At 46.6% G+C, this 7,986-nt stretch overlaps 1 long non-coding RNA gene across 2 annotated transcripts; it reads right to left on the bottom strand.

The window, feature by feature from the left end:
* Positions 1-3,687: 3,687 nt before the first annotated feature.
* Positions 3,688-5,810, bottom strand: LOC122706941. 2 transcript variants are annotated; one of them, XR_006344530.1, is made up of 3 exons: positions 5,713-5,810; positions 4,849-4,942; positions 3,688-4,046 (listed from the first exon to the last, which is right to left on the bottom strand). It is a non-coding gene; the product is annotated as an uncharacterized LOC122706941 (long non-coding RNA). The 2 variants fall into 2 exon arrangements; XR_006344536.1 differs by having other exon boundaries at positions 5,664-5,777.
* Positions 5,811-7,986: the final 2,176 nt, after the last annotated feature.

Here is a 7,986-nt window from a genome sequence, read left to right as displayed (position 1 = left end):
GAGGGAGGGGATATATGTGTCCCTAAGTTTATTCACGTCATTGTACAGCAGAAACTAACACAGCATTGTAAAGCAATTACACTCCAATTAAAAAAAAAAAAAAAAGTGTTCTGATGAAAAAGAAGACCAGGTAATGGATACAGCCCGAGTTACTTTTTTGTTTGTTTGTTTTGTTTTTGGTTTGCGGGATCTTAGTTCCCTGACCAGGGATCACATCCATGGCCCCCCCAGTGGAAGTGCCGAGCTCTAACCACTGAACGGCCGGGGAATTCCTGAGCCTGAGTTACCTTAGATTGCATACTGAGGGAAAGTGTCTCCAAGAAGGTGACATTCACGCAGGGAAAGAAATGCTAAGTTTCTGCCCATACAAAGCGCTGGGGAAGAACCTTCCAGGGAAAAGGCTCGGCCAGTGCAGAGGCCTGATGGAGAGAGTGGGCTTTTTGTATTCTAAAAGAAAGGCTGACGTGGTGAGGGAGGGGGTGCTGCAGAGGTTGAGGTCAGAGAGGAAAGGAGAGGCTGGATCTTGTGGGCCTCCTTAGCCGTGGAATAAATGTCAGTTTACATTTTTCATATGAAAAAAATTTCCCAATGTGTGGGAAAGCCTTTGGAGGGTTTTAAAACAGGAGAAGTGCCAAGATCTGACTTCGATGTCAAAATGACCTCTAACTGCTGGAGGGGGGACAGTCTGTAGGGTGCCGGAGCCAAAGCTCCATTCTCCTCAGAGCAGAAAGCAGCCGCCTTTCAAGGAGAAGGAAAGTGAGGCTCAGAGATTGACAAGACTTGTCCTAGGTCACCTGTTTTTGGACTTCCGGTTCCCAGATCGGTGCCCTTCATGGCTACCCATTCTCTAAATGCAGAGTAACTGACCAAGCTCCAGTCAAAGCTTCTCCGCCTCGTTTGGGAAGAGAATGAAGCCCTTGGGGGCAGCCAGACGCATGCTTCTGACAATGTTCCTGCTTCATGAAAAGTCTGGTGCTGCCGGACTCACGGTTTACCTAGGTTGCGCCGTCCTGGTCAGTTTCCATTATAGGCGGGACTCACAGATGCAGTGAAGGACACTGACAGGGTTTTGTAAACAGGGACATTCTGGGCAAAGAGGAGGGCTCTCTTTGTAAGTAGAGGTGGGAGTAAGAGACAAGTGTTTCTGTATGCTTTAAGCAATAGATCTTTATTGAAAGAATCCTTCCTTCTGTGAATAACTTGGCTTTTTGGGGGACGCGAGGAAATGGATGCGATTTCAGCTGTTGGCATTTTTCTCCACCGCTTTGAAAAAAGAGGAGGATGGAATACTGGGGACGAAGCTGAGATGTCCTTCCACGCTCGCAAGCCTAACAGGCAGAAGGTCTGGGAGCCGGTGAGCCTCACACCCGCCTCTCAATGAGCAGTGTAATCTGATTGGCTGTCTCTGCCTGCCTCAGTTTATTCCTCTTACTGATTGGTCGGGTCCTTCCGTCCGCTTCAGGGCCCGGTTCCGACCCTGCCAGCCCTTCCACCAGCTGGAGCATCACCTGGAATTGGCTGGGTTCTGAAAGGGCCGCCGGGTTGCCTCTTGCCACCATCAGATTCTTCCTCATTAAACAAATGAATCACAATCCTAATTAATTTGAGCAACAGAATTTATGTAACTACTCCCAGCAGGGTATCTGCTCTCAGTCGGCAGCGAGATTAATTCCTCTCTCTGGGAAATTCCAGCCGCGCTGGTCAATAAACCTTAATGATGACTGAAAATTCCCATCTGTCTCTGCTCAGGGCGGGTAACCCCTGCTACCCAGACATCCCAGTTGCAGTACCCCAGATACGGGAGGACAAGGACAAGACTCTCCCAGCCTAGATGGGCCCTGAGCTGTGCAGAGCGCACAGTAGGTGTTCAATCAAAGACAGGAACTGCCCATTCCAGCGACGTGCTGAATCGCTTAAAGCCCACAGGAGGTGTTCGATTTCTCTTCATGGAGTGAATAAAAGGGACTGTGCTGCTCAGATACTCATAAAACGCTCTCAAGTTCCGGAATTGCAACCAAGCCCCTCCGGCGCTTTCCGTCCTCCACTCCCACGGCTTCCCATGTCCATATGCAATTCAGTCTTTTTACTATTTTGAACTTTCTGGGCTCAGAGACTTGGCTCTTGATGTTCGCCGCCCTTGAACTGTCCCAGCCCTCTCTCTCCCAAACAGGCCCCACGCCGGCTGCATGGGAGGGAAGGGTAGCGAAGTGGAAAGTATTCTGGAATTAGTTCTAATTCTGGCTCTGCCACTTACTCAATGTACTTCACTTCTCTGTGCTTAACCTTTCCCTCTTAGGAAAACTACACGAGTCTTAGGAAGATTAAATGAGAAAACATGGTGAAATTGTATCACCCTGGCGCCTGACTTATTTAATGAGCGGCGGGCCAGGCTGTGTTTTAGGCACTGGGGATACAGAGCTCAAGACTAGATTCCTGCTCCCCAGGAATTTAATTTCTAAGAGACAATAAGCAATTAAGCAAAGCAGAAGATTATTTTAGTTAGGGATCAATGCTCAGAGAAAATAAAATTGAAAAAAATGTTACCAGACGTTATTGGAGTGAGGAACTCTTTGAGGAGTTTCCATTTGCATCAAGACCTAAATGTAGGAGGGAACAAACCACAGGAAGATCTGGGCATTCCAGAAAGAGTTTTGGAAAAGCAAGTGCAAAGGCCCTGGGGTGAGGGCCTTGGATAATCTGGCTAAGGTTCATCGCATGATCATCTAGTTAAGGTTCTGTGGGATTGAATGCTTGATACCCACCTAGGAGGGGCCAGGGTCAGGAGTTGAACTCAGGTTTTTTGCCCTTCAGTATGGAATACTTGTCATTATAGCATAAAGAAGGCATAACAAAGCAAGAGTGAGTGAAGATGAAGTGGAATATACATTCTCTTGTCTTCCACCAGATTTGAATCTGCCTATATCTTTCTGACAGTTTGCAAGTCTATGGGATCCTGACTTCCATTAAACCTTTCACCTCCACCTGCAAGGTTGTCCTGTCAGGGACCACTTAAAAAGAGCTCCCTCAATCAGTTCATTCCAGTTCCTTCTTCATTTACAACAGGGAAGAACCAACTACTTTTACAATTTGGATTTTTTTTTCTGTTTATAATACATGCTCATTTTATAACAGAAAATAAAAAAATGTGTAACAAAAATCAGCCAGAATTCCAACCTCTTCTGGAATTTTTGTTTAGATTTTGCAGATACAGTTTTAGAATATGCTTTTTCATGTCTGTCATAAGAAAGTTTTCAAATGTATTTTTTTAACAGCTACATAACAGTTGACTAGAAGGACCAAACTGAATGTCACTATTTTAGGGCATTTATTATTATAAACAACAAGAAGGTCTTTCTGACCTGTACATTGCTGTTATATAATGTCCTAATAGAGTAGTGGAAATGCCCCTCAACTAACTGAAAGCTGTGTCTCGTGCTCAGGGAAACCACTTTCTTGGCTGAAGTGGTTAGGGCCATTCGTGTTCTCAAACACCTTGCTTGTGAGTAGCAAGCTTTGTGATCACTCTCTATTGAGAAATGTATATTGTCACACTTTCTTCAACTTTACTCATTCTCAGCTTTTAACATTTCGGTCCCGGAAAGAATACAATGGGGAAAAGAAGGAGAATATAATTTAATGTTACAGTTTGAAACGACAAATGCTCAAACAGTACTTTAGACACAGGAATACCACTTAATATTTTTATTAAATACAAGTTGGCAGGAAGGTGAGGCTGACAGGATCAGGGCCTGGCTTCAGTATGCCAGAGTCTAAGGTGACTATGTTTTGCTTCTGTGGGGGCCCTGCCATGGGGGTGGACATGGGAGGTAGGAGGCAGGGGTGATAATCATTGAGGATGTTGTTAGAGTGAGGGGTACTCCTCTAGTAAGCCTGGAGAACAAGCCTAGTACCAAGGGGGTGTCTGAGGAGCTGGGGGGCAACATTCACCCCCGCTAAGCTGGAGAGGGTGAGTCTGCCTCTTAAGGCAGAGGCTCAGGTCTTTTCCTTTGAACACCAACATGTCCACATCGTCTCCAGGTTCCACTCTGGCCTCAGAAAACAAAAGGAAAAACAAATCAAACCAGAGGGAAAGACACAGGAAAAGAGACAGTGAGGAGAACAGAGTGACAGCAAGAAATAATGAGACATAAAGTGGGGGAAAACCAGTTGTGGGGAAGGTGGATGGTTTGAGATGTAGAAATCTTGGTAAAAAGCTAAATAGCAAGACATTATTTGGGTTTGGATGAAGTTATTATACCTCCTCGGCTGACAACCTCTAACTCATGTAGTGTTAGGTGTTAATCGATCAGTCCTGTTCAATTCTTTGTGACTCCATGGACTGCAGCCTGCCAGGCTCCTCTGTCTATGAAATTCTCCAGGCAAGAATACTGGAGTGGGTAGCCATTCCCTTCTCCAGGGGATCTTCCTGACCCAGGGATTGAACCCAGGTCTCTTGCATTGCAGCAGATTCTTTACCATCTGAACCACCAGGGGGAGGCCAGTGTCAGGAAGGCCAATGTCAAATATGCAGATACCCCATGGGCTAGAGAAATGGCTTTGATTTGGTGCCCTCTTGTTGGAAATCAATTTCTCAAACTTTCTGGAAACTGATTACTTCTCAGCGGAGCAGACAATGGAGAGGTTGTGCCAGGGAACAGCCTTTCCTGAGCATGCCTTAAGGCCCCCTGAATTTCTGGGGAGGCAGTGAAAAATGAAAATTGGTGTGACCCTGGCTGGAGTCAGCAGGTGGGTGGAGGAAAGGGCTGGGCAGAAGGATATGAGGGAAAGAAAGAGAGGAGGAGGGCTGGGAAGAGGGGAAAGAGTTCCCTTTTCCTTACCCACACTCACCTCTTGCTGCCAACAATTACTCTGTCTTCCCTCCAGGCGGCAGGAAATGGTGTTGTGGTAACCACTGGAAAAGCCCAAGGGTCATTGTCAGATTCTGCAGGTGGTGTTGGTTGAGAAAACAGAAGACAGTAAATGAAGGGAGTTCACTTATACCGTGGGAACACATCCTTGCTCAACTTCGCCAAACTCTTCAAAATAACTTCCCCCCACCTGCCAAAAAAGAACCTTTTTGTAGGAAACTCCAGAAAAACAAACAAACAAAAAAACGACCCATAAATTGGTGAGAGGAGATTCTTTAAGCTCCACCCAGTGTGCTCCCTTCTCCACCCCAACCCTGTTATAGACACTGGCCAAAATGCTTTTTCTATCTTTTGAATCCACACTCTGAGAGGTCCTCTGGCAAGCTATCCCCCTCCTCAAACTCTCCCTCAGGCTAGAGAGCATCACTTCTTCATTCCTTTTGAACATCCTCTTGGTTCTAGATCCTGGAAGTGCTTCTTCACCTCTGACCTACTGCCTTCCCCTTCACAATTAACCGGACAGTGGTTAAGCTGGGTTCTCACCTCGTCTTTTGAAATATGAAAAAATAAGAAGCATGCGAGATCTTGGGGGATCAATCCCCTCCTAATGAAAAAGCAACTGAGGCCCAGGTCAAGGAAGAGACCAACAGAGGTTCACATAGTAAGGGAACCAGCAGGGTTGGGGCAGAGTTGAACCAACGCAGCCTTCCCAACGCTATTACTGTTAAGAAACCTCAACGTTTAGTTGGCGCTAAACCTTTCCCCTTTGTCCCTTCCCCCTCCAAATTCCGTAACCTGTGCGTGGGTCTAGGCTGACTCAATGATCCTCCTTCCTGATGCCCACCTGCCTATGATGCGCAGGCATGAACAGTTGCAAGCTGCAGATGAGAACAGCGGAGCCACCCTCCGGGGTCAGAAAGTCAAGGAACCACTGGCCTGCCCGCCAACCGCTGTTTCTTGTGAGGCAATGATACTCATTGGCCCAGCAGAAGTGACTGACAGGTCGGCAGCCCAATGAATGATGAATCTTGAAAGTGCTGCGGCAGTTAACAGCCAGCGCTCTCATCGCGAGACCCTGGGGTAACGGTTTTGGCCGTATCGGATCGGCCATTGTTCATACTTGAAATCCCGCGACTTCCTAGTAAAGGGCGAAAGGAAATGTCCTCCTTCAAAGGAGTCATGCGTTTGGGGGATCAAACTTATAAATGGGGCAGGGGCCTGATTTCTTAAGAAGCTGGTGGGAAAGCAAGTGGGCTGGAGGGTGGAAAGTTGGCCAATGTACCTTTAGGTAGTCCTCAGAAGGCCAGAGTTTAAGGTGTTTACTGAAGCTTTTATAGCTTGTATGAAATGCTGAGGCTTTTCCTGGGACCTGGATAGGTTCTGGGACCTGGGTGAAATGATGCGACCACTTCTGGGGACTCTAAACGTCTGGGAGCTAGGGACGAGGCTGACAGGCAGGTGGGCGGTGGTTGTGGTGGTCTTGCCTGTGGAAATGGTCTCTTTGCGAAGGCCTCTAGGTAAGCGCTGTCATGGATAGCGAAAGGGGAGGCCTGGACTTAGATTCTTATAGAGTATATCGGAATAGTTGGAGCCCAGAGATAGAGTGATCCATCTTGTAAGTGTACAACCAGGGAAGATGTGGCTTCTGAAAGAGCGGCAGTGGATCACCATACAAATTTTTTAGAAGAGGGTGTCAGAGATGAAGAGAGTTGAGATAGAGAACTGAGATGCAAAGTAGGACACAAGGGAGACTACTGTAGGGACTCACAGCTGGAGTCCCAGAAAAGCTAAGCAGATACATGCCTGGTACATAGTTGTCACTCAGTAAGTGCTAGCTATTATTATTACACCTGTTGGGGGATGGGAGAGGAGCTGTTAGAGTCTAATAGTCAAAATGGAATAGGAACTGAGTGGAGAAGTAAAAGATAGATCCAGGAAAATAGGTCATGCCCTCTTGTGCACACTGTAATTATGGGAATTGCAGTAGCCTCCCCTCTTGGAGGATGAGACAGGAGGATTGAGTTATAAAGAGTAAGGGTATTGGATGTGGTAGAGCTGGGAGCCCAAAGGATGGGAAGTGGGCATGAAGAGAGATTATTTATGGTCCTTCCCAAATGTATCTTAAATGGTACCTGTTAGAAATGAAGCGAAAGAGGGAGGTACAGGTGAGAAGGGGATTGGGACTTCATGTGGGCAAGCACTGGGTAGGTTATCATGATTGTTGGGTTGGGGTCTTGGGGAGGGGCCCACCTTGTTGTCTCTCTTGGGAAGAGGGAATGATTAGATTCAAGACTCCATTGGAAATTCCCATCAGTCATTGTCACAAGTGTGAACTTTCTCAGGGACTACTGGTCTTTAAGGGCTGAGAGAGAAAGACTCCCCCAACAGACCCTGAAACAAATCATTTTCTCTTTGACAGGGAGGGTGTATATCACTGGAGGCTCCTGAATATTCTGGGGAGTACATAATATAGTTCATGAAGGTTCTGAACGGAGAAAAGAACTCCCACGTTGTACTCCATTTCCCTTGGTCTTTCCTATCCTCACTAGTTTCTGTGTTCCCCTTTATCAAGTTATTGAGTCGGAGGTATTTGCTGGGGGGTACAGAGTTGGCAGTGCTGAGGTAGCTAAGAGAAGGTGAAGTTGAAGAATGGAGAGTCCTAAGTTCCCAGATTACCCTTAATATGGATCTACTAAAGGATGGGGAACCCATAGGCCCACTGTGGAAGTGCAAAGCCGTGTGGACTAGCCTCCCCAAGCTAAGGGGCTCTGGCCTATTGTGCCTGGGAGAAAAAAGGTAGTAGGATGGAGATAAGGTCAGCCAGAGGGAAACAAGAGAAGATAGAGAAGAAGACAAGGACAGGGATGAGAAGGACTGAGGCAAGATGGAGGCCAGTGACAATGAGGTGCCAACGTCAGACTGAGAGAGCCAAGAGCTAGCCCTTAAATAAGCTGGTTAAATAACTTAGTTGCCAAGTCTCCAAAGTCTTTTCTACTTCTGTTTCCACGGAATAAGTTTCTATTAACTTACAAAGAAAATTTATAGCGTTCTCAGTACCTCAAGATCCCAGAAAGCCTCACATTTACTAAAGTAGATCCGTTTTACATAAACCCTTCAG

This window comes from Cervus elaphus, chromosome 1 (assembly GCF_910594005.1).
Source record: "Cervus elaphus chromosome 1, mCerEla1.1, whole genome shotgun sequence".
NCBI classification, from domain to species: domain Eukaryota; kingdom Metazoa; phylum Chordata; class Mammalia; order Artiodactyla; family Cervidae; genus Cervus; species Cervus elaphus.
The sequence above is the reverse complement of the archived record's forward strand: the minus strand, read 5'-3'. Positions and strand labels throughout refer to the sequence as shown.